This window comes from Hyperolius riggenbachi, chromosome 11, assembly GCF_040937935.1.
Source record: "Hyperolius riggenbachi isolate aHypRig1 chromosome 11, aHypRig1.pri, whole genome shotgun sequence".
Taxonomy (NCBI): domain Eukaryota; kingdom Metazoa; phylum Chordata; class Amphibia; order Anura; family Hyperoliidae; genus Hyperolius; species Hyperolius riggenbachi.
The window spans coordinates 192,579,700-192,606,243 of record NC_090656.1 but is presented as its reverse complement, the minus strand read 5'-3'; the positions used below and the strand labels follow the sequence as shown (position 1 = coordinate 192,606,243).

General features: G+C 44.6%; 1 protein-coding gene across 8 annotated transcripts in view; it reads left to right on the top strand.

Annotated features, from left to right (window-relative positions):
* Positions 1-26,544, top strand: part of MUS81 (MUS81 structure-specific endonuclease subunit) — a 219,811-nt gene that overhangs the window by 38,179 nt on the left and 155,088 nt on the right. Inside the window, exon 3 of one of the 8 annotated variants that reach the window (XM_068260467.1) lies at positions 17,247-17,352. The exons of the other annotated variants lie outside the window; for them this stretch is intronic. The gene's annotated coding sequence lies outside the window, so the exon portion shown is untranslated. The remainder of the gene's footprint in view (positions 1-17,246; positions 17,353-26,544) is intronic. 8 annotated transcript variants of the gene reach the window in all.

Below are 26,544 nucleotides of genomic sequence, written 5' to 3'. Positions count from 1 at the left end.
CTAGAGAATATAAACCATGTGCCGTATAGGGTGGATGCATGAGATACAACCTGTCGATCCTGTCGCATTTTGTTGCACACCCCCTTCCTGCACTACCCCAGCTAAGGGCCTGTACACACTGCTGCGCTTTTAAAATCGCAAGCCTTCATGAGAATAGGAAAAGCGCATCGCACCAGTGTGTACAGGTCTTCACGATTTTCATTATTTTTAAGAGACCTTGCGATTAAAAATCGCATGCGATTTGAAAAGCGCAGCGCAAGCGCAGCAGTGTTTACAGGCCCTTAGTGTGTAAATGCAGAGTATAGTGCAGCAGAAGCTGTGCTCTCACCTCTCCGCTTAAATCCAGTGCTGTGCTTCTGCCTGTCCGCTCACCACTCGCCCTAGTGCCCGGCATCTTCTATCGCATGTAGAATAATTACATGCTACATGAGGAGAGCCAGCACTAGAGGGAGCAGAAAACAGACAGGATGGTTGCACAAGCACAGCACTGGACACCAGAGAAGAGGTGAGAGCACAGCTTCTGCTGCACTATACTCTGCCTTTACACACTGGACTGGGGGAGCGCAAGGGGGGGGGGGGGTGGCAGGAACAGATTAGGGGACAGAGGGAAGCACAAAAGGGGGCAGAAGGAGGGACAGAGGGGCACACACAGGGTCGGATCATCCACAAGGCAACTTTAGCAGGTCCCTAGGGCATGGAGAGAGTCTAAGGGCCCAGTTTTTGCAAACCCCCAACAAATCTTGCCAAAAAAGCCAGGTGGCCATCAAGTGTGGGCCCCAAAGTTGTTGCTTGCCTACCATTTCACTTTAATCCATCTCTGAACGCACAGGGGGGCAAAGGTGGTACAGAGGGACTGATGGAAGCACAAAGGCAGACAGGAGGCACAAAGGGAGACAGAAGGAGGCACTACGGGACACATGGGGGGCAGAGGTGGCACAGGGGGACAGAAGAAGGTACAAACACCTGTAGAAGGCGGGGCTTGATCAGGGGCATGGCACCCCCCTGGACCAATGGCACTCTAGGCAGTGGCCTGTAATGCCTATGCCTAAAAACGCCCGGGGGGGGGTAGTCTGTATGTCCACACATGCTTTTGAGATAACGAGATCCTCCACTGCACTGTCAGGCGACTATGGATATCTTGGCTCGTTCTCAAACAAATTGTGCTTAGGTGCAATATGCAATATAGTACTTGGAGTAGGTGCATGCACTGTAGTAGCCTAGCACAGAACCCCCCCAAACACCCAAACACAAAGGACATAAAAATTCAACATCTGTTCCCACCCGTATAAATAATACCTTAAAAAGGTGGTGATCCATATTTCAAATGGCTGAACAAGCGGCTAGGAACCAAGTCATGCAGAGCTAAGGAATTACAGTAGTATGGTGGTGTGTCCTCAGTAATAAGGCCTCATTCACATCTGCTGCACTGAGAAACGTGTGAAAGCATGTGGTAAAAACTGCATGCGCTTGTGCGCGCTTTAGTGCGCATTTCTGTGCGTTGCGCTGCGCTTCTTTAAAGCACGTTTTGCTTATTGTAGCATTTATCAAAGCTTTGTTTTTATATGTAAATGTATTCTTTTTTTCAATTAGGGGTAAAAAATGCATGTGCTTCTATGCGCTTGTACGCGCTTCTATGTGCTAAAAAAGCCCATTCACTTGCATTTATGTGCGCTTCACAGCTCAACGCACAGAAATGCATGCAACCCTACGTTTTTGTAATGCTGTTTAGCATAGTGCATAAATGTGAACCAGCTACATTTAATTACATGGGTAAATCAATACCTTGCTGAACGCATAGGGAAGTGCGCTGTGAAAAGCGCACAGAAATGTCCCTGATGTGAACGAGGCAGGTCAGGTTCAGATGCCCGCCTGCTATCTTGTAAAAGAAAATCCTGTTTGTATTCCTTAGCAGTAGGCTACAGACACATGGCCTTTGCTCTCTTTGCCTTGCACGTACCTGCACAGTGACGCAGTGCCCCAGGTAGGGTGTGAGGGCCCAGACTTGGTGCAGAGATAGCATTGGGCGTGTCTGGAATGTCACATAGACTTAACCCCAGGGCTTTAGAATTCCAACTATATCCGAACCAAAATACATTTCCTCTTTCCCTTTGATGTATGCAAGCCTTTTTAATAAGTTTACCTTAATAATGGTCTGAGTTTTCACTGCAGATGTGTAATGAGTCCCTAGAGACTGCATGCTGTAAATGTATTTAGATACGTTCACGTTACTGAGACATTTTATAGAGTGGCAGCTTAGATCTGCAGTGGTGTAGTCGTTCAGTCTGATCATGTTCAGCTTTGCCTATGCTTGACGTGTATCTGAACACAAGCATCAAAACTGTCATGGAATAGTTGGACTACAGGAAAACATGAATGGTGAGTTAATAATAAGAATATTGTCCTTTCCCACCACTTATTTTTGCTTTTCCTTTTTGGGATGTCAATAGAGGCAAAGCAATCAAGGCAGGCTATTGGAGTACTGGATGACTATGTATTGGACCTGTGCATCTTTCCAATAGCTGGGTGTGTCTGGTGTGGACAGTGAATGCAATTAATTATTCATTTTTTTCCACCAACTTACAACCTCTAAACTGTATTAATAGAGAAAAGAAATCTAATAAGTGACCTCAATTTACCTTTAAAATGGCACCAGGCCACTGTAGCCTCTGTCCTTCTCTTTGATCACGGAGCCTCTAGCGGCAGCAATACGGCAACATCTGGATATTACTGGTTGTGGAGCCAATAATCATAAGCTGATGATATATGCCGATGATGCGCTTGTGTTTCTCACGCAATTTGTCACCACGGTTGGCCAATCTATTCTCCCTCCTACACTGTTTTGCATCCTTCTCTGAGCTTAGTGTGAATTTATTCAAATCCATGGCAATGCTTGTTAACCTTTCCCCCCACACTATAGGGTACTGGGAAAAGAAACACAAAGACAACGGGAGCCCAAATTGAGCAGTATGTCACAGGTAGGAGTGTTCGAAAAATGAATACTCACAAAGGTGGGTTGCACACGGGGCAACCAACCACTTAAAACAGGTGGAGTGTCTTTTACCTGACTCCACTCAGGTATGCCAGCAATCCTGGAGGTGGTCACTCTCTTGATAAAGAATCTCATGCACTCTAAGACCGTGAGGTGGTGGTGGGATTCCACCTCAGGTTTGGTGTATGGGACTCCTCTCACTGGACCGTGAAGGGAAGTATGACACAGAAGGAGGTAAAGAGGCGCCCAGTGGAGTTTAAAAAAACAGCTAAAAACACTAAAAATAATAAAAGATTGAGGTGGCTTACCTCATAGACGACAACTCACTTTGAGTAGAAATATTTAATGACAATAAGCACAGGCAACGCGTTTCGTGGGATCTAGCCCACCTCCTCAGGCCAAATAAAGTGCAGCTGCAGTCAAAAAGCCGCATTTGGGGCGCCTCAGGCTTTTTTACACTCCACTAGGTGCCTCTTTACCTCCTTCTGCTTCCCCCCACACGATTACTGGAGGCTGACTTTGGCTTGATATGGCGGAAGGACAAAATTAAATATTTGCCTAACTTCATTATACCGTAACCTATATGAGGCTAATTATCCCCCCTTGTTTCGCTCTCTCACTACTATGCTTATAAGTTGGGTGCAATGTATGGTTTCTTGGCTGGGGCACTCTTTGGCTTGTAAGAGGATTCCTGTGCTCAAGCTGCTTATTCCGGTTGTTGCCGATTACCTTCCCCAAACAAGTCCTCGCCCCTTTGCAGGCCCAAAATCAATTAATACATTTGGTATAATAGACTGGCCAGATTCCACACTCATATTATTTTTTGAAGCCCATTGCTGCGCAGCATCTGCCTGCTCAGCTTATGGCACTTCTATCTCGCTGCAAAGCTATGCCAGATTTTGGACTGGCTCTTGTCTGAGGCTCCTCCCCATGGTGGCAATTTGAGGCCAAAGCCATTCACCATTACCATTTACCCTCCCTTATCACCATGGTGACTGGTCGCCTGGTCTCTCATCTATCTAGGCTCAACAAGGTGGTTGCCTGTTCTGCTAAGTTGTTGCTTACTATTGTCCCTCAATATAAATTGGCTTCTGTTCCCCACCACCCCGGATAGTCATCTTAACCACTTCAGCCTACAGCTTCGAAAATCTTATGCATCCGAGCAATGTTCACCTCCCATTCAATCGCTAATAACTTTATCGCTACTTATCAAAATTAATTGATCTATATCTCGTTTTTTCCGCCACTAATTAGGCTTTCTTTAGGTAGTACATTTTGCTAAGAGCCACTTTACTGTAAATACATTTTAACAGGAAGATTTAAGATAGAAATGGAAAAAAATCATTATTTCTCAGTTTTTGGCCATTATAGTTTAAAATTAATACATGCTACAGTAATTAAAACCCATGCATTTTATGTGCCCATTTGTCCCGCTTATTACACCTTTTAAATTACATCCCTATCACAATTTATGGCGCCGATATTTTATTTAGAAATAAAGGTGCATTTTTTCAATTTGCGTCCATCACTATTTACAAGCTTATAATTTAAAAAAATTAATAAGATACTCTCTTGACATGTATATTTAAAAAGTTCAGACCCTTAGGTAACTATTTATGTAGTTTTTTTTTTAATTGTAATTTTTTTTTTTTTTAATACAAAAATGTATTTGGGTAATTTTAGTTTGGGAGGTAAATAGGCAATTTTAGATGTAATGTAATGTATTTTTTTATTCAATACAGGTATGTGGGTGCAGTTTACTATTTGGCCACAAGATGGCCACATTCAAAAAATTCCTAGATGCGAACGATGTCGCATCTAGGAACTAAAAAGAAGAGAAGAAGTTTCCTGGGGGCAGAAATACCACGCTCTCTGATGAGAAAGCGTCGGTATTTCTGCCGGGGACTTAGATCGGTGAATGGGAATTATATTCCCATTCACTGATCGGGGGGGGGGGGGGCAGCGGGAGGCAGCGAGAGCGCGCGCCCGATCGCGCGCACCACACGGCTGCAGCACCACTGCCTATCTGGACGGATATATGCGTCCAGATATGGCGAAGTGGTTAAAGAGACACTGAAGTGAAAAAAAATATATGATATAGTGAATTGGTTGTGTACTATGAATAATTACTAGAAGATTAGCAGCAAAGAAAATATTCTCATATTTTTATTTTCAGGTATATAGTGTTTTTTCTAACATTGCATCATTCTATAATATGTGCAGATTACACAACACTCAGCATTCAAAATGATTCTTTCAGAGCAGTCTGTGAACTAATGACCTGTCCTCTGGCAGAGAAAAAGTAATTAGTTCACTTACAGTTGAGATAATAAAAGTCAGAAAACAGCCCTCTCCACGACTTTGAAAGTCGTAGAGCTTATGGCTTTTTTGCATAGAGATAACAACTAGAGTTTCTTAACTCTTCCTGTACTGGAAACAATTAGACTGATATATCTGATCTTAATGTTTTATTTCTTAGCTGTACTACACATACAAATCATAATATCATCATTTTTGTTTTCCGCTTCAGTGTCTCTTTAAGGAACCCTAGGTTATCCCCTACCTTTTATCAACCCCAGGGCGTCTCTTGGTGGAGGGACCAGGGTCTGATTTTTGCAGCCAAGTTTTGGCAGTGGGGCAGAGTTATCTCTTTCCACCAATTTAGGTTTGGTCACAAGATCCCTTTGGGTGAAGCATTTTGTTAGGCTAGGTCCACATTTGTCCGCTGCAGATCGGAACCATTTAAAACGGATCCATTTTTTTAAACAATTTTTTTTCTCTGTTTTGAGAGAAATGGCTTTTTTTGCAGGGATGTTTCCAGTCCGTGAAAACGTCCCCAGCCGTGGGTGGGAGGGGGCTGCCATGCTGGAGGGGGTAGCAGGCAGGAAGGGGGCAGTGCCCCTCCCCCCCCCCCCCCTCACCTGGGTCCCCTCTCCCCCTCCAGCCAGTTTCATTGATAAAATGATTAAAATGTAAGCCGAGCTTACTTCCTTGCCTTCCCCCGCTCGCGTGATTTTGCAATGCCGCCCTCTGTAGTTCATTGTACGTCATTGCCGTCCAATGAACTACAGAGGGTAGTTCATTGGACGCAATGCCCCTGCTGCCCCCCTTCCTGCCTGCTACCCCCTACAGCATGGCGGCCCTCTCCCCTGGGACACAGAAATGGTTTTGTTTCTGTGTCAAAAGATGCCTTTGTAGAGGAGGGATACGTTTTGCCATTACTTTTCACTACCACTCCGTGTATCTGGATCCATATGCGGTCCGTGAAAATGTTGCAAATCCGGACCGTCTGTTCAGGTTTTCAAAACAGATCCCCCTGAACGCAGACGGATCCTTTTTTGTTTAAGTGAAGGCGGCTGCTATTTTTAACACGGGTATCCATGGCTCCGGTTTTGATCCCAGCTAAAAATCGGAGCCACGGATATGGTTTTAAGTGTGAACCTAGCCAAATTAGGCATTTTCTAATCTCACAGTTTCCCTCCCCTCCCTCCCTTACGAGTTTTGAAACCCTTGACTGCTTTTCTTAGATGTACGGGGATCTCTAGTCTATATAGGCCTATTACTTAATTTCATTGGGGAAGTTAAATAACCCTATATGAGAGCTTAGGAGTGGGAATTGGACCTTTTCATTAATACTGTCACAGTGGAAATCCTGCTGCAAATCTGTGGCCAAAACAGCGAAATGTTCTCAAACAAATACCCAAATTACCGGTACGGGGTCTTGGACTCTAGCATTGCAGCTACAACTGCGCTGATACCAGCCGTTATGTGGAACACAGCGTATGCCGAGTTGAGCTGCTTTGCACTGGCACTTGGCCATGGAATTTGAGACCGTTGCAGGTAAGTATGGTTGGGGGTACTGTTAGTGAGGATTTTAGGGAGAGAAAAACTGCAAGTGTACCTGGAGAATTTTAACAGGGAACTCGAGGGAATTTTAACAGGGAACTCGAACCTGTGCCAGTCAGCTGGCCCCTGTCCTCACCTCCATATTTCACAAATCCCTGACGGAGGGCAAAGTTCCCTCCTGCCTCAAGAGGTCTACCATCATACCAATCCCCCAAAAAACGTGCATCACAGACCTCAACAACTACAGACCTGTTGCCCTAACTTCAACTGTCATGAAGATCTTTGAAAAACTGGTCCTCACCCATCTGAAGGGTTCCACGGACGCTCTCCTAGACCCACTCCAATTTGCATACAGAGCCAACAGATCCACAGAGGATGCCATCAACATTAGCCTGTCCTCCATCATGGCACATCTAGACAGGCCGGACACCTACACCAGAATCCTCTTCCTGGACTTCAGCTCTGCCTTCAATACTATCTGTCCAAGCATTCTGTATGACATCCTAGTGCAACTTGGAGTTGACCACACTCTCTGCGCGTGGATCAAGGACTTCCTCACCAACAGGAAGCAACTAGTAAGGCTCGGCAGCTGCTCCTCCCGGGAGAGAACCACAAACACGGGCGCCCCCCAAGGATGTGTTCTGTCCCCGATTCTGTTTTCTCTGTAAACAAACAGCTGCATCTCAACCACAGACTGCGTCAAGGTTATTAAATTCGCGGACGACACCACTATCCTTGGCCTCATCAGCGGTGGGGATGAACACGCCTACCGGAGCGAGCTTGAGCGTATCTGCAACTGGTGCAAGAGCAACAAGCTTGTTCTAAACGCTGCAAAGACTGTTGAGATGATTGTAGACTTCAGGAATCGCCCTCCACCTCTCAATCCTGTCCTCATCGAAGGCTCTGAAGTTGCGAAAGTATCTAGCGTTCGGTTCTTGGGTACAACTATTACCAACAACTTGAGATGGGGAGAAAACATCACCAAATGGCAAAAGAAAGCCCAGCAAAGGCTGTTCTTTCTGAGACAACTGAAGAAGTTTGGCATGCCCAAGGAGCTGATGATGAGCTTTTACACGGCTACAGTCGAGTCCATCCTCTGCTCCTCTATCATCGTATGGTATGCAGGCGCTACCGCAAGCGACAAGTACAAACTGCAAAGGGTGATCAAGGCTGCGGAGAGAATCATTGGGACACCCCTGCCACCCCTGGACCTCCTCCACGCATCCAGGCTACGATCTAGGGCAAACAGGATTGCACAAGACCCCCTCCACCCCGGTAGTCGCTTCTTTATCCGCATGCGCTCAGGCCGCCGCTACAGAACTATTCCCACCAAAACCTCCAGGCACAGGAACTCGTTTTTCCCCCAAGCGGTGCGCCTCCTAAACTAGCGCCCCTTACGCTGCATGTCCACCCAGCATGGCCCCCCGGTCATCCTGCAGAACTGCCACTTTAGGCCCTTATATCCGCATGTTATGTTCTGTTTTTATTCTGTCTGTGTTTTTTATGCACCTTTTGCACAATGTCAGTTCACGTTCACTGTTGTAAACTTGTAATTTTTTGCACTAAGCTGATTCTGATTCTGAGGTGAGACCGAAATGAAGACTACCATATTTATTTCCTTGTAAACCATAATTAATGTCAAAACCCTGGAACAAACGTGGCTATTCCAGTAAAACCTGTGTCAGAGTACCTGATCTGCTGCATGCTTGCTCAGGGTCTATGGCTAAAATATTAGAGACACAGGATCAAAAGGAAATAAATATGGCAGCCTCCATATCCCTCTTACCTCGGGTTCCCTTTAAGGATAAAGAGAGGTCACTGATTTGTATTGTGCTTTTTTGTTCATGCCATTGTTTGTTTGCTATTTGGTAGATAAAATTATCCCTTGCATATTTTTTTGAAGGATCCTTAACCTACATCATTTTTTTCACTTCTGAAGTCCATGAGACACAGTACCCAATATAATATGTTCAGCTTGAAATGCACTTCGTTTGCAGTGGATATTTTGGTGACTCTTTTCATAGGATGTGAGTAGTATGAGGCTAGTAAATTGCTTCCTGCATTTTTACTTGAGTCATGCTTCCTGTTTCAGTGCAGTAAGCAGCAGGTGAAGACATCAGTGCATTCTGCTTCCTTGTCAGTCTATTCTTGTAACCTATGCATTCTAATCTAGGGGAAGGCCTGGAACCCACTAGCAGTAAGTCATTAAGCCATTTTTAAGTGCTTGTGATATGAAAAGCTCTTGCTAATGTAAAGCTATGGGTGTGATCCTACTTGAACAATGTGATTTTATAAAATTCCCCCATAGCAGTGCATTAGCAAGAGCCTTTCAAATCCCTAGCGCTTAGAAAAGGCTTCTAGTGGGTTTGAGCCCCAAAGGCTCGCACACACGCCTAACTAAAGTCGGCTGAGGTGGCCAATAATGATTGCCTTAGCCGATAATCAGGCTTGTGTCCACAGGCTCGCGACCACCGACCTGCAGGCAATCTGCCCGGCGTATCAACTCATCTCCAGCGGTGACCGATCCCATTGTTCATGCCACTCCTCCCGCCGCATGACGGCACGCATACACCGCTCCATCGTCCCTCTGCCTCCCCACAAAGCAACACAGCTGACATGCGTCTGTGTAGCCCGGCCCAGTAATATCGCTCGAGGGGATCAGATCTTGATCCCTAACAGACGACATCCATCAAAGGTGTGTACTCGCCTTAGTGGCAGTTGTAGTTGACAACATGTGCAGCATATATTAGCAGGCAATAACGATGTAAGTTCATTTACTCAGTACAGAGGGTAATGTTTGCTTTGTTGTGTACTTCACCTGAAGGAAAGAGGAAACTGCTGGCAGTGAGAGGTACTGACAGGAATGCAGAGTGATGTTGTTTTCTCTGCTTAGTCAGGACAGTGTTTAGCAGGAACTGTATCAGTATTGTGCCCATATACGGTGATCAGCCACAACATTGAAACCACCTGCTTAGCCACTTCACCACTGAGGGGTTTTACCCCCTGACCACCAGAGCAATTTTCACCTTTCAGCGCTCCTTCCATTCATTCGTCTATAACTTTATCATTACTTATCGCAATGAAATGAACTATATCTTGTTTTTTCCGCCACCAATTAGGCTTTCTTTAGGTGGGACATTATGCCAAGAATTATTTTTTTCTAAATGTGTTTTAATGGGAAAATAGGAAAAATGTGGGGAAAAAAAAAATTATTTTTCAGTTTTCGGCCATTATAGTTTTTAAATAATGCATGCTACTGTAATTAAAACCCATGAAATTTATGTGCCCTTTTGTCCCGGTTATAAAACCGTTTAAATTATGTCCCTATCACAATGTTTGGCGCCAATATTTCATTTGGAAATAAAGGTGCATTTTTTTCAGTTTTGCGTCCATCCCTAATTACAAGCCCATAGTTTATAAAGTAACAGTGTTATACCCTCTTGACTTAAATATTTAAAAAGTTCAGTCCCTAAGGTAACTAATTATGTATTTTTTTTAATTGTAAATTTTTGAATTTTTTTTTAATTACAAAAAAAAAAAAATGGGGAGTGTGGGAGGTAATGAGTTAATTTTTTGTGTAAAAGTCATTTATTTGTATGTGAAAAATGTGTAGGGTGTAGTTTACTATTTGGCCACAAGATGGCCACAGTAACTTTTTGCTTTATTGCGACCTCCAAGCCTCCTTCCGGAAGCTTGGAGGAAGAATAAGGAGGCTGGACACGTGAGTTTCTTCTCACAATGATCGCGCTGCCCATAGGAGAGCAGCGGGTCATTGTGGGGCTTAGATCAACGAACGGGAATGGATTTTCCCGTTCATTGATCTCCGGGCGAGCGGGCGGCGGCGGTTTTACTAGCGGCGGGCGGCGTGTTTACGAGCGGGAGCGCGGACAGCGTCGGGAACGCGGAAAGTACGTGTTTCTCCGTCCCTGGTTTTTAAAGGATGGAAAAAGGGGCGGAGAAATACGTACGCGCGGGGGTAAAGTGGTTAATATTGTGTAATTCTCCTGACCTGTGAAGACTGGGACTCCACAATGCTTCTAAGGTGTCTTGAGTTCTCCGCAACAAAGACAATAGCAGCAGATAAAGGATACATAAGGCAAATTTTTAAAAATCAGATTTAGGCCCAGTGCAGTTTTTTTTTAACCAAAACAAGTTTATTGAGATATATAAATACCAAACAAATGAACTTTTGGCAAGTACAGGCAACTTAGCAGCAAACCGTAGTATAGATGCATAAGAAACGCAGGGCTGATTACATAGTGACAGGCAAAGACCAAGTATTATTATACCATCAACTACATTGGTATAAGATAATTCCAAGCTGGAACACTAATTCTGGGAATACACGGCTCGATTTTCCGCTCGATTCTCCCGCTCGATCGTTTTGCCATTCGATTTCCGCAGGCGATTCTCTTATCTTCCGCTTGTTTTTCTTATCTTTTTCCATTGTCCTCTATGCGGAATCGAGCGGCAAAATGATCAGGCCAGAGATCGGACATGTCGTAAATTATCAATCGAGCCATCTTAATGGCTCAAAACCGAGCCGTTTATTCCCAGCATTAGACATAGTAAGCAGAGACCATGTGCCTCAACGGAACTGGCAAAGTAACAATAAACTTAAACAATTAAGGATAAATAAACGATACAGATAGAGCAGAATATAAGACACTCGGCAGGCAATTGACAACGCAGGCGCATTACTTACTGGGCCTGTGCAGAACGCTCCTGACCATGGCAGCACAACCATGAGCAGCGTGGGCACGTGTGCACAGGAGGGTTGGCGGCCCCTGTGGAGGGGACCCCGGGAGAATGCCTGAGAGCAGAGCTGTGGCAAGGGACACATAATCTTCTTGGGGCTGGAGAAAGCCCCAGGTAAGTAAATCTGATTTTTTTTTAACTTGCCTCCTGTATCCTTTAAAAAGGGAACCTGATGTGAACTTGGGGTCAAAAATCACAAGGAGAGGAAAGCCTCTGGATCATCCAGACACTTACCACACTGTACGCCGGTTCTCCGCCGCTGCCTGGGACTCTCCTGTACAGCGCAACTGCGCTTCATGCACATGCATGGACATGGCCAACTCAGTGCAGTAGCACGAAGAAGGCCCGGCTGTGCTTGCATAGCCACATTATGGACATGCTCATATTTGAAGAAAAGTGTGGTGGCAGGCTTGGAATCCAACAAGCTTGTCAGACTCCTGGGGGGTGGAGGGGGGCAGGGGGATGCGCTCTGCAACGCTGGATTGGAGGCTTTACTCTTCTTAGGTAAGTATTTGACTTTTTTGACCCGAGGTTTGTCTCTGGTACATTCTAATTTTGGGAACGTCTGCGAGAACCAAAATTTGCCTTTTTTGTGCGTCTTAACAGTAGACAAGTATTTCAATCAGGAATCGCATTGCCTGTGCAAAAAAAAAAGTACTGCAGGTTGTATCTTACTTTTTTTTGTTATGCAGAATCACAGATGCCTCCATAAAACGCAGAGGCCCCATAGAAATCATTACATGGGTTTTCGCATTGTGGCAAAATGCTCCCGCCCAAAAGGGAAATTATAGTAGAAATGTTCATTCTGTTCCAATAAATTTGCTACACCAGTATAACTAATAAAAAGACTCCTATTGAAACAAAAAGTATTGGAAATGGTTAACTATTGCCTACACTTTTCCCTGTAGCCTGTGCTTCTAGCTGTGGAGGAGATTGTGACAGCATAGATAAGACTGTTAACAAAGCAAACAGCACACCTTGCTGTATAGGCAGAGTCATGGATCAGGAACCTAGCAAGGAATACGTTCCCTGCGTTGCCGGTGCTACGCCTCGCTCAGGTCACTCACCTGGGCATATAAGTGCAGAAATAGTGAAGAGACGGCACACAAAAGGCTTGCTAATTAAAGCATATATTGATAGTGGAGCAACACTACATGTTACGAACCATCACGGTTCTTCATCAGGTGTATAATGAGACCAACTACAACACCTACATTTATACTAGCATAATGACCACACCTCTTAATTAGGGGGCGTGGGATTCACTAGCTAGACATAGGCCACTCCTCACTACCAAACAGCAAACACTCATAATACTTTAATATATAATTCATTATCCCTTGTAAACCTCATAAAGACAATACAAAAATCAATGTTAAAATATTCTTAAGGAGAAATTCCCATCTGGGCTATCTTCAAAGAAAAATATACCCACTAACCGTACTCCTAGGGCACTCCACTGGGGCTACCCGTGAACACCGACCTAAAAGAAGAAACATGAATTCTATAACAATGATCACTTACCACTAAAGATTCTACTCATTTCAACTAAACAGCATTAAAACTGATATATTTATAAAAAATGATGTATTTATAAAAAACATTTCCATTGTACTTGCTCGTTCATCCCCCTTGGATATACCACATCTAAATAACTGATCCAACGCGCCTCTTTCTGAAGCAACAATTTTTCTTTATCACCCACACATAGTTGCAAATTCAAAGCATCAAGTACCAACCATCTAAGCTGTGATGGTCTGTGTCTAGCGTCCCGAAAATGTCTAGATACTGATGTCTCATAAGTATCATTTCCCTCTAGAAACCTACTTATCGAACGTTTATGTTTCTGTATGCGGACACGCACCGCACGTGTGGTCATGCCCACATACATCATGCCACACGGGCATTTTAGGCCATAAACGACATACGGGATTGCACATGAAAACCTCCCTTTAATAGGTATGCTCTTTCCGGTGTGAGGATGAGAAATAGAGTTGCCCCTCACAATGGCTGAGCATACATTACAGCTGCAACAGGCAACCGTGCCATTCCTCTGTGGATTGGTATTAGTGGAACTAATGGTCCACTGTTTACTTTCCTGACAGTATTCATGATGGTTTTGCCCCTTTAAAGAGCAAACACAGGCTGCTCCTGAAAGAGACAACCCACCCCCTGGTCGGTACTGAGTACGGGCCAAAATTTCCTAACCGTTTTTTTGACCAGGGAGGTGTTTTTCCCAAATTGCATTACAAACGGTATTCTCTTATTACTGCCCGTTGTTTTTCTACTACCTCTTAATAGATCTGCTCTCTCTAGCGAATTGACCTCCTCTTGAATTCTAACTAACTGCTCCCGCGGGTACCCCTTGGCGACAAATTTGTCAACCAATTCTCGTCCTACATGGGTATAGTCCTCAGGCAGAGAACAGATCCTCTTTGCTCTTATAAATTGTCCCTTGGGGATAGCTCGAGTAGTGTGGGGATGGTGGTAACTGTCTTTCCTCAGTAGATTATTCCTATCAGTAGGCTTCTTGAAAAGTTTAGTGCATAGTCTCTTACCCTGTTTAGAAATGGTCACGTCCAGGAAATTAGCAAACTCACTGGACATTTCCATGGTAAACTTGATGGTGCTGTGGCCATTATTCGCCTCAGCCACCATCTCCACAAGGGTTTCAATGGGACCCTGCCACAATATTAAGACATCGTCAACAAATCTATAGTATCGAAAAATGTGCTCACTGTATTTGGGATTGTCAAGAAAGAATTATTTCTCGAGAGATTCTACAAATATATTTGCAACAGATGGCGCAGCTGGTGAACCCATACTTGCCCCCTGTTTTTGAAAATAAAATTTGCCATGGAATTTAAAATAATTACACCTCAGAATTAGCTCCAAAACATCAAGGAGAAAGTACACCATTGTATTTGAGAGACTAGTATCCAACAATTTACCCTCAATGCAATCAATAGCCTCACTTTGCGGAATTGCCGTAAAAAGGCTTTGTATATCCAAACTACAAAAAATCAATTGCTCAGGTATAGGCCTGAACGATTTTAGGAAAAGATTGAATTGCACGATTTCTGTCAAAAATTGTGATTTCGATTCGATTCACGATTTTCTTCAAATCCAGCTTTAGCACTAAATTCACAATGTACACAGTAACATTTACAAACATGCAGTGACAGAAAATAACATCATACTATCAAATTGGTGGTATAATGTCACTGTGTCATGTTTGTAAACCTTACTGCATTATGTGAATTTAGGTGAGAGACTAGAGAAAAAAGGTGGAGATTAGGGAACGCGTGATCACAACGCGATTGCCGCAAGACTACTGGCAGTAGGCCCTAACACAACAGAACCACAATTTGGCTTATGAGATAGAATTTATTATGCATATTCTGTGTGTATGCAAGATGATGTGTGCTTGGCAGTGTGGGCACTGTGCATGTGAGCTGATGTGACTGTGAGCTGGACTGTGTGATTAGAATATATATATATATATATATATATATATATATATATATATATATATATATATATATATATATATATATATATATATATTCTAATCACAAAGTCCAGCTCACAGTCATCTCAGCGCAAGCGCACACTGCCAAGCACACATCATCTTGCATACACACAGAGTGGATGAGGTACATACAGGGTGTCAGCGTGATCTGTCTGATCTGATGTACAAACTCTTGCCTGACAGTACTGCCACCCGCCCAGCTGATGACGCGCTAGGCTAGGCGGAGGGAAACAGAGCGAGAGCCTGAGGGGGGAGTTTGCCGTCCGCCCAGCTGATGAGGTATTAGGCTGGGCGGAGCAAAAGAGTGTGGGCCTGCAGCAGCCGCCCACCCTCCCAGCCAATGACGTGCTAGGCAAGGCGGAGGGTGATGACGTGGGCGCCGGTGGAGGTGGCCACAAGGAAGGAGATAGTGAGAGCTGCTAAGTCGCCGCTACGGAGCGGCAAGCGGGAGATAGACTAGACTTCGGTCTAGAAACGATAAATCGTTCAGGCCTACTCAGGTACATCATTCAATGACTCAATCCTACATAACAGATCTGTAGTGTCCTTCAGACAATAAGAAAAGGTCTTCACTATCCCCTGTAGATAACTATCTAGAAAACCTGCTAGTGGATACAACACGCTCCCACTGCTAGAAACAATGGGGCGTCCTGGGGGGTCCTGTAACCCCTTATGGATTTTTGGAAGGAGATATAGCAATGGGACACGTGGATGATCCGTAGTCAGTCCCCTTGCCAGTTGTTGCGAAATTGTCCCATCCTCTACTGCACAGGTAAGCAAAAAGTCAACCTTTGCCTTTACTTCCATTGTGGGATCCAATTCACTCAATTTATAATGATCAACATTCCCAACTTGTCTCAATCCCTCCTGTAGATAGCTCTCTTTATCCTGCACAACAGTTGCACCCCCCTTATCAGCCTTCAGAATGATGATACTATCATTGTCACGGAGAGCCTGAAGTGCCTGTTTCTCATTTGCTGTAAGATTATTATTCACTCTCCTGTTGTCCCACTTAGATTTAACCTCATTCTTAACAGCTTCCTCAAAAGCATCAACGGCCGGACAACAGATATCAGGAGTCCAATCAGATTTATTAAGATATCTAGTGATATTGGTATTGCCATCATTCAACTGCTGAACCTGATCTTTAAAGTGTACTTTCAACTTCAAAGTATGGATGAATTTAAAGAAAGCCACCTCCCATTCAAATAATTGGTCACTGTACACCGGAACAAAGCCTAACCCTTTTTCAAGGACTGATGTTTCAGCTGCAGAGAGCACACAGTTCGATATATTTATCACATTGCTCACCTTAGGCCCGTTTCTCGTGTTGTAGCCCTCTCGTGGTGGCAATGCAACAGTACGGTCAGTGCTGCTACTGTCCCGGTTCACTTGACCCATTTGAGATGGTCTCTCATATTCATTCCCTGAGTCATCTGTCATAGACTCAGATGATGCCATATAATTGCGCAGGCTTGCACTTTCACCGCCACGGCCCTTATGTCCGCGATGTCCGCGGCCTCCTCTACGGCCTCTGCCGGGCTGTTCTCCTCTGCCTCGCTGCTGTGAGAAGCGGCGCCTGCGTGGATAGTCACCCCTTCCACTTCCGGGTCGCCGGTCTGCACCGGACGTGACGTAAGCCAGGTTCCCCGGCTCCTCCTCGGATTCAGTTGGATGCGTAAACCGGGCTTTTTGCTGGCGTTTATCGTGCTTCCAAGTATAGACGCGATCTAAGGTATAATCCTCTATATCTCGCTGGATCTTTTTCATCTTTTTATCAGAGATGGCCTTTCTTTCATCCTCAATGTTGTTATCCATTTCTTCTATCATGTCAATGTAATCAATCTCATCCGTGCAATCCTCCAACTCATTAGTGGCACTAGAGATGTCATCTTTAAGCTTACCCAGGTGCACTGAAAGCCTTTCGATTGTCAAGGCCATGACGTCAATACTGCTTTTGTTCAATATCTCAAAAAATCTTTGTACGAAAACAGGATCATTATTTAATAATGTAGATCTCAGTCCAATGCGGTATCCGGGGCATCTGGGGATTCTTTTGTTTTTCACATAATCAGCCAAAAACATGCGATGTAAGTTGTACCTCAATTCCTTCCTCTTTAGGTCATACAACGTTTCCTTGGCCTGTTTAGCGTTACCACCAGCCTCCATCGTGATCTCTGGTACCAGGCTTAAAATCCTTATGATATCATTATCATCATAAGCAAAGGTATGCGCTTGCTGCTTGTTGGTTTCTGTGGTAGTGTTGGTGTTGATGTCATCAGCTCCACTTTTTCCGGACGCCATGTTGGGTGAACACAACAGACTGTATAGGCAGAGTCACGGATCAGGAACCTAGCAAGGAATACGTTCCCTGCGTTGCCGGTGCTACGCCTCGCTCAGGTCACCCACCTGGGCATATAAGTGCAGAAATAGTGAAGAGACGGCACACAAAAGACTTGCTAATTAAAGCATATATTGATAGTGGAGCAACACTACATGTTACGAACCATCACGGTTCTTCATCAGCAAACAGCACACCTTATCTGGATGACTGATGTTAGGGTGCGTACACATGCGCTATTTGTGTCACCAGTTATCGAGCTCGATCCTGCGGGTAAAGCAGGCTATACACAACACATTTTTTTCAGATGATTCCCGGCAGATTCATTTACATTGATCTGTTGGGAATCTATTGCACAACATGTCACATCAATTTTGATTTCCATCTTTTTTTCATGTACGGGGAGTGATGGAGCAGCTTCTAGCACTTTAAGGGGAGGAGGGGAACAATGGGCTCTGGCTTGCATGTTCAATAAGTGATCTTGGAGGACATAAGAGTTACGACATATAAGGAAAGACTTCGTTCTCTGGATGTACAATTAGATTTATACCTGTGGAATTTGATGTCCAAAGAAAATGTGATTCGTTAGGCCAGGCCACCTCCTTCCTCTGCTCCAGGGTCCAGTTATGACACTCATATGTCCGTTGTAGTTGCTTTTGGCGGTGGACAGAGGTCAGCGTGGTCACACTGACTGGTTTGCAGCTAACAGAGCCATACACAGCAAGATGAAAAAGATGAAATGCACCATGTATTCTGGTTCAACAATGCTGGCGTTTATGGCCAGCATTGTTAGTCAGTAATTTATTATACAGTAACTCTCCTATGTAAATGGACCGGACAGGCTGGCCTACACCGAGGAAGGGCTTCTCGGTGCATGTCAAACCCTGTGTAGTGCCTGAGTTTGGCGCAGCTTTAGCAACAATGCTACAATCCAAACCCCGCGCACGGGTGATTCTAGGATTCATCGATTGCTGGACTCCGAATGAGTTGCTACGACTAGGAGGGGGAATAGTAATTAGCACCGCCCGGAATTTCAGCGACTGCAGGGTGAGTCATCATTTGGTTCACCCTGTGCCCGGGTGGTGAAACCAAATATATGGTGGCCTACACCCCTTACGCACGTCGCTGAGCCCTAGGAATGACACTCACCGGTGCCCCAGTAGGATTTCCTTGGATCACTTGTGGTAGGTACTAAGCACTTCATACTGGAAAAACCCCACAAGACCCCTTTTTCCCCATCCATCCAGCCATCACAACTTGACCTTTGTCAAAGCCCTGCAGATATTCAAGAAATGACTGGATGGGTGCCATTGCAATGAGACAGTCAATGTTATTCATTTCACCATGTGGCTTATGGAGCTAGTACATGATGCCGTATCTGAAAATTCAGGATGGTAGCTGGGTTGTTTGAACAGCGTAATTTAGGGAAAATAATGGTGATCAATAGAAAAACACCAAACTGGCCAGTTGCATTTTAATATCGGACAGACCGCTATGTGGACTATGACTCAGCCATACCCATGTGACTAAGGGGAGCATAGTCTCCCATCTGATTGGGTGGGGGGGGGGGGGGTCAGTTTGGTAGCAGGTAGCTATTCTTGTCAATGAGGGGATCAGCACTAAAGATAGACTGCATCGAGTATTTATCTTATTTTAACTGCGGAATGTAAAACTTGTACAGACAATCCTCTACCTATGAATGATTTGAGTTACAACGTTTTGGAGATGCAAACAAAGTAGTCTTCATGTACAAAATAGACAATACAGTTTTTTATCCATATTTTTATTGTTAAATGTTACAGTGTCGTATAAACTGTTACAGTGTTCTCCCGAGAGTTTTTTTCCAGCCGGGTGGCATGAAAATGTAGCCGGGTGGCATGAAAAAGTAGCCGGGTGGGTTGAGATGAAAATGCAGGGCAACTCTGCTTACAGCATAGGAGGTGGTGAGGAGGTGAGCCGATGACAGCCGGGTGGACACCAAATCTAGCCGGGTGGAGCACCCGGCTAAAAGAGCCTGGGGAGAACACTGTGTTACAAGTAGTTTAAAGCACTTTAAAGAACAACTTTAAAGAACACCTGAACTCTCTCGCACACTACATGCGATTCCGTTTTTTTTTTTTAATACGATCCAATTTTTGATTCCGATTAAAAACCGTAGCAGCGCGCAGTTCTTTTTTTCAATCGGAATAAAAAATCGGATCGTATAAAAAAAATCGGAATTGCCTATAGTGTACAAGAGGCCTGAGAGGGATATGGAGGCTGACATATTTATTTCCTTTTAAACAATACCAGAACCAGCATGCCGATCAGATGTTTTGACTGAAGTCTGAATGGATTAGCCACATGCTTGTTTCAGATGCGTGATTCAGACACTACTGCAGCCAAAGAGATCAGCAGGACTGCCAGGCAACTGGTATTGTTAAAAGGAAATAAATATGGCATCCTTCACATGCCTCTCAGTTCACGTCTCCTTTAAAAGCATGCTGAAAACAGCCCAAAACCATACTATATGTCCAAATCTGGAGTTGTCTTAAAGTAAACCATGAATCCATGTTTCACTATGGGTCCCACTACAAAGCACTATCGCAATCACTAGCCATTTGTGGTAGAGCTTTGCAAGTGACTTTGGGAGCGATTTCCCTGCTCCTATGCAATACGTTAAAATGGAATACTCCCAAAATGCTGCATGTCCTGCGATTGCGATTAGCGTAATCACAATTTCTCATCCATTTACATTGGCCGAGCATTTAGGGAAATTGCTAGCAATTGAAAGCAATCCTTAAAGAGGAACAGTTGCGAAAATCTAAAAATTTTAAACACATACAAATAAGAAGTACATTTCTCCTAGAGTAAAATGAGTCATAAATTACTTCTCTCCTATGTTGCTGTCACTTACAGTAAGTAGTAGAAATCTGGCATTACCGACAGGTTTTGGACTAGCCCATCTTCTCATAGGGGGGTTCTCAAGGTTTTCTTTATTTTTAAAAGCACTTAGTGAATGGCAGTTGCTCCGTCCAACTGCCAAAATAGTGTGCAGCGAGCAGGGAGGCTGGCCAGTATCTTTGTATTAATCATTTTATAAAGGCCATGCTGAGAATACCCTATAGAGAGATGGACTAGCCCGAAAGCTGTCGGTAATGTCAGATTTCTACTACCTACTGTAAGTGACAGCAATATAGTAGAAAAGTAATTTATGGCTCATTTTACTCTGTGAGAAATCTACTTCTTATTTGTATGTGTTTTACATTTTCACAATGGTTCCTCTTTAAACACTCAAAAACCACTCTAGTGGGTTCCAGCCCTTTACACGGGACTCAATTTACAAAGAAATTCGACTTACAAACACCCAGAATGGTACCTGTTTGTAGTTGGGGTCCACCTGTAATATTATTATATGCATTGTAGATATTACGGCCAGAACCCGAAGTTTGGCCACGTCGCTTTGTGGCTGGTCACTTCGGGTTCTGGTCAGTCAATGTCCGAAATGAGCCGAATCCTGGCAGCTCCGATCATTTTCCCCGGTGCTTGCTCCGCCCCCTGCCTCCCTGCTATCGGCTTCTGACAGCCGGGTTGTTTGTGGCTGCAGGAAGGCCGAGGCAGGAAAGCAGGAATTTGTTTGTCCCTGCAGAGCGGGTGCTGACAGAAGCTATGTCTGCAGCGCTTCCCGCTCTGCTTTCCTGCAGCCACGAACGACTCGGGGGAGGGGGGGACTCGTGTGTCTCCCACTGACTGAAAGCCGATAGCAGGGAGGTGGGGGCGGAGCCAGTGCCGGGGAAAATGATTGGAGCCGCCAGGATTCGGCTCATTTTGGACATTGGCCGCAGCGCCGCGGCCACTTTGTACATTGACCGGCCACAACGCGAAGTGGCCAAACTTCGGGTTTTTGCCGTAACATAGACATCAAGTACTTTCCTATTAAAGTGGACCTGAACTCTTTGCATGGGATAAAAGGAAAACAGAAAGAAACGCACCCTGTATGTATTTAGAGAGTATAGCCTGTTTTATTCTCCCTTATTTGTGTCTAATCACAAGTTGTAATTTGATCTCTCCCCTGTGTCACATGACTGCCATGGCAGATAAGCTCATTTGAAAGCACAGGAGGATAACCATATGTCTGCTCCAATGAAACAGGAAGTAGAAACAGTGCAGATTTATTTTAGGATTTGTATTAGCTGTAACAAAGAATTGTTTTTTGTTTAAAGGTTATTATGCTGTTGTGTATGTTTTAGAGCAGCGAGGACGTTCTTAGTTCAGGTCCACTTTAAATACATTTAACAAACCTGTCTTTGAATTGGTGCCTTTATCCTGTACTGTACTGAGAAGAGATTGGAGTCTTTACTACTATATTTACTATGCATTCCTCATTTCATGACTATTTGTGTTATTATGTTAAGTGACAAAAGCTCACAGATTATAAAAACAAATCTTTCTGAGATTGTTTGCTGAATACTTCTCAGCGTGAGCCAATTGCTTCAGGCAATATTTATTCTCTCTGGCATCCAGTTTAAGCTCCCTATTCCTGCAGCTCATTCTTAGAGATCAATTCTGGGGCTGGGTCCGCTTATACCTGCTTGGAAGAGGAGCGCTCTCACTTAGGTCATGTTCAAACAGACACTGGGCTGGAAAGCAAAACAACCCTCATGTAAACTGTTATGTCATTTTCTTAGGATTTCTTGCAACAGTTGTTGAAACTTTCATGCAGTTCCTTTAGCATTCTTTTCATATATTGGATGCCTCCAGCGGCCCATTTTCTTAACTCCACAAATGCATTGTGGGAAGGGTGGTTTTTGTGGTGTGAGGACTAGATTTTGGTGCGGTTTTGCTTTGAGGAGGATTGTTGTTTGTCACCATGGATACTTATGGAGCTAAGTTTCTGATGTTGAACTTGCTACTGCTGAATATGCTGCTAGCAACAAGTAGAACGTGTGCATTCTGGGTTAAATTGTTTACATCAGGACCTCTGGAAAGCAAGGAAATTGGCTCTATTCACAAAGGTAAGTTCGGGAAAATAATTTTGTTATGTAAAATACCTCATTCACTAAAGTTTTGCCGCATGAGGCAGAAGTTCGGTAAATGTACAGAACAAACAGCCGGCGTGTCATCCATGTGCCTAAGATCCTCCACTAGCCAGCTAGCCCCGGTGCTGACCTCCATTTTTCAGATTTCCCTGTCGGCTGGCAAAGTACCCTCCTGCCTTAAAAGGTCCACCATCATCCCACTACCCAAAAAACCAGGTGTCACGGATCTCAACAACTACAGACCCGTGGCCCTTACCTCAACGGTCATGAAGATCCTTGAAAAACTAGTCCTCACCCATCTGAAAAACTCCACTAACGCCCTCTTAGACCCACTTCAATTTGCATACAGGGCAAACAGGTCCGTAGAGGATGCCATCAACATCAGTCTGGCATATACTATGGAACATCTGGACAGACCCAACACCTATGCCAGGATCCTCTTCCTGGACTTTAGCTCAGCTTTCAATACGATCTGCCCGAACATCCTGTATAACAACTTAGCGCAACTTGGGCTTGATGGTAATCTCTGCACATGGATCAAGGACTTCCTCACAAACAGGACGCAACAGGTCAAACTTGGTAGCTGCCTCTCCCAAACGAGGACCACAAATACTGGCGCCCCCCAAGGCTGTGTACTGTCTCCGATCCTGTTTTCCCTGTACACAAACAGATGCACCTCAACCACTGACTGCGTTAAGGTAATTAAATTTGCGGACAACACCACCATCCTTGGTCTCATCATTGAGGAGGACGAACGCACCTACCGCAGTGAAATTGAGCGAATCTGCAACTGGTGCAAGGACAACATGCTTGTCCTAAACGCTGCAAAGACAGTCGAGTTGGTTATCGACTTCAGGAAACGCCCCCCTCACTCAGCCCGGTATTCATCGAAGGCACTGAAGTCACCAGAGTATCAAGTGTTCGGTTTCTGGGCACTACCATCACCAACGACTTGAGATGGAGTGAAAACACCACTAAATGCCAAAAGAAGGCGCAGCAATGGCTGTTCTTCCTAAGACAACTCAGGAAGTTTGGGATGTCGCAGGAACTGTTATCAAGCTTCTACACTGCCACCATCGAGTCAATCCTGTGCTCATCTATCATCGTGTGGTATGGTGGAGCCACCACGAGCGACAGGTACAGACTTCAAAGAGTAATCAAGGCAGCGGAAAGAATCATTGGGTCACCCCTGCCACCTCTGGACCTCCTCTATGCATCCAGATTGAAAACAAGGGCATACAGGATCACAAATGACCTGCACCATCCCGGCAGCCGCTTCTTCAACTGCATGCACTCGGACCATCGTTTCAGAGCTATTTCCACCAAAACCTCCAGGCACAGGAACTCCTTTTTCCCCCAAGCAGTGTGCCTTCTGAACTCAAGTCACACACACAGAAAAACTAAATAGAACATCTGTGACCCAGGCCTAAATAAGTATGTACTTTTCCGTGGTTCCGCTCGTAGTTTTTGCACTACAATAACCTAAAGTCTTTGTCTGCACATGTTTTGCTTGCACTAAGTTGTTTTAAAGTTCTTTGTCTGTTCGTCATTGCATGCTTTGCACTACTATGTTTTTGCCGCTTTGTACTATGCTCTATGCCGATGTGTACCACAAACAATTCCGAGTGTGGCAACTGCTGCACTTGGCGAAATAAATCTGATTCTGATTCAAACATGCCTCAATTCACTAATCCCTGCTCAGCAAGTGTCACTTACTAGCAGGGCTGTGGAGTCGGTACAAAAGTCTTCCGACTCCAACTCCGACTCCTCAGTTTCTGAAACCACGACTCAACTCCGACTCCGGGTACCCAAAATGGCTCAGACTCCGACTCCGACTCCTTAGTCTAACACGTAACAGGGCTGTGGATTTTGTACAAAAATCATCCGACTCCTCAGTTTATGAAATCAACAACTCCAACTCCGACTCCGGGTGCCCAAAATTGCTCCGACTCCTGGACTCCCACTCCACAACCCTGCTTACTAGCATGTAGCAGGTTAGTGGTGAGGCAAGGTTTTCTCTGCAGTGTATCCTGTCACCCCTTTAGATGTGCTGCAGCCACCAGGGGGAGCTCTTCTGTATGCCAAAATACACAAAGGGGAACAGAGGAGGACACAAGGAGGATAGAGGCGGACACATGGGGGACAGAGGAGGACACAGGGAGACACAAGAGGTACAAGGGGGCATGAGGTACAAAGAGGGCATAATCCACAAGATGCTCCTTCACCATGGATGCACCAGGTTTAGTATATATTTTTCCCCCCTGGTGTTTGTCCTCTAAACCTAGCTGCATCTTGTGGTCAGGAGCATCTTATAGTCTGAAAAATATGGCAGCTATTATATGTATGTTCGTGGAAGTAACACTAAATATCTCCCAGACGTTTATTGTTTACTATGATTAGTGCTTTGATAGTTAATTGATCTGAATTCGGAGACAGCTAGCTTTGTAAATGCAGTTTTGTTCAATTAGATTTTTTTTTTTTTAATTAATATCTCATTTATTCTCAGTTTTTTTTTCTTCTTGTGTTGCTAGAATCCAGTGAAAATCAGAACTGTAAATTGTAATCACAAGTAGGATTCATAGTTTGCAGGGGGCCTAATTAAGGTTTAGTAGAGGTAGTCGTTATCAGGCACCTCTCCCGTGTTTCGTCTAGCGTGTGTACGAAGCTTAGAGTACACTTGTACAAATTCTAAAATAAATCTGCACTGTTTCTACTTCCTGCTTTCATGGAAGCTGACATATTGCCAACATCCTGTGCCTTCAAATGAGCTTATTTGCCATGGCAGTCAGGTGGCACAGGCGAGATTAAATTACAAATCGTGATTAGACACAAATGAGGGTGAACTAAACAGGCCTTACTCTTCAGCAACACATCAATGTTACAGACTGATACGCATTGCAGAACCACACCAGTGTGTTCTGGCCCTAACTGACTGTGTGTGATCTTCACAGGAAGTTCCTGCAGTGTGGTGCCGTTTACTCATCTGCCCCGCCCCTCTCCATAAAGCAGTGCGTCTGTGATTATTCCAAAGCAGTCACCCAAAGAGCTTTTTTAGTGAAAAACATTCAAAGATTGTATGAAACTAAACTGTAGAAAAGTCTTCTGTTCTCCTAAATTTAGCTTCTTCCTTAACTAATACTAGCGGAGGTTAAAACCTGTGAGGGAAAGGAACGCTGGTTTCTAGGAGATGAGTACAAAATGTTCTACAGTCCAACACTTGATACGTTCTTTGGTCTCCAATTATAGTTGAGACTCCAAAGAAAAAGTGAAATCCTACAGAGACTTGTCAGTGCTGTACCATTAAATAATGCCCATGCCTTGGACACTTAGTTTACATTGAGTCAGGTTTTAAATGATTTTTCCATACTCTTAGTTCATTTAACATCTGTCTGGGTGGGTTGGCCTCTCCTTACTCAGGCTGTACTTTAAAGACCTATCAAGTGCAAAAAAATAATCTACAAAATGAATGCTGCCTAGATCAGCACTGCTCTGCTTTTCTTACGTCCCATGTCGCTTCACACCACTTTCCTTTGTAGTATAGGGCAGGGGTTCGCCGGTCCGCGGGCCTGGCCTCTATCTGTAGTTTTTATTTATGCACAGCAATGCACATCACAGCGTCACCAGGTGGCAACGTCCTTTCCGTCTGCTCTGCTGTGCTTTGCCATCTTCCGTATGGCACTCAATGCGGATACGCATCGGAGCTGTATAAATTACACTGCAGCACAGCTGATGCAGCAAGGAGTGGACGGCACAACCTACAGAGAGATAAAACTACAGATAGAGGCCTCTGCACCAGATCAACTTATAGTAGGACAGCTCTGCTGCATCCTGCTCTGGACTTAAATACAGGGTGCAGTGTTTTTTTTTTGGGGGGGGGGGGCAGTTTTGGGTTGAGGGGGAGACCCTGGCACAGTTAAAATGTGGTTGTGTGAGTGGGGGGGGGGGGCAATTCCGTATGCTTGCACCTCTCCCTTACTCACCCCCCCCCCCCACACACACACACGCACACACACTATTTTACCCCATTATACCTCCTCCCTTTCTTCTGGGAACCACCACA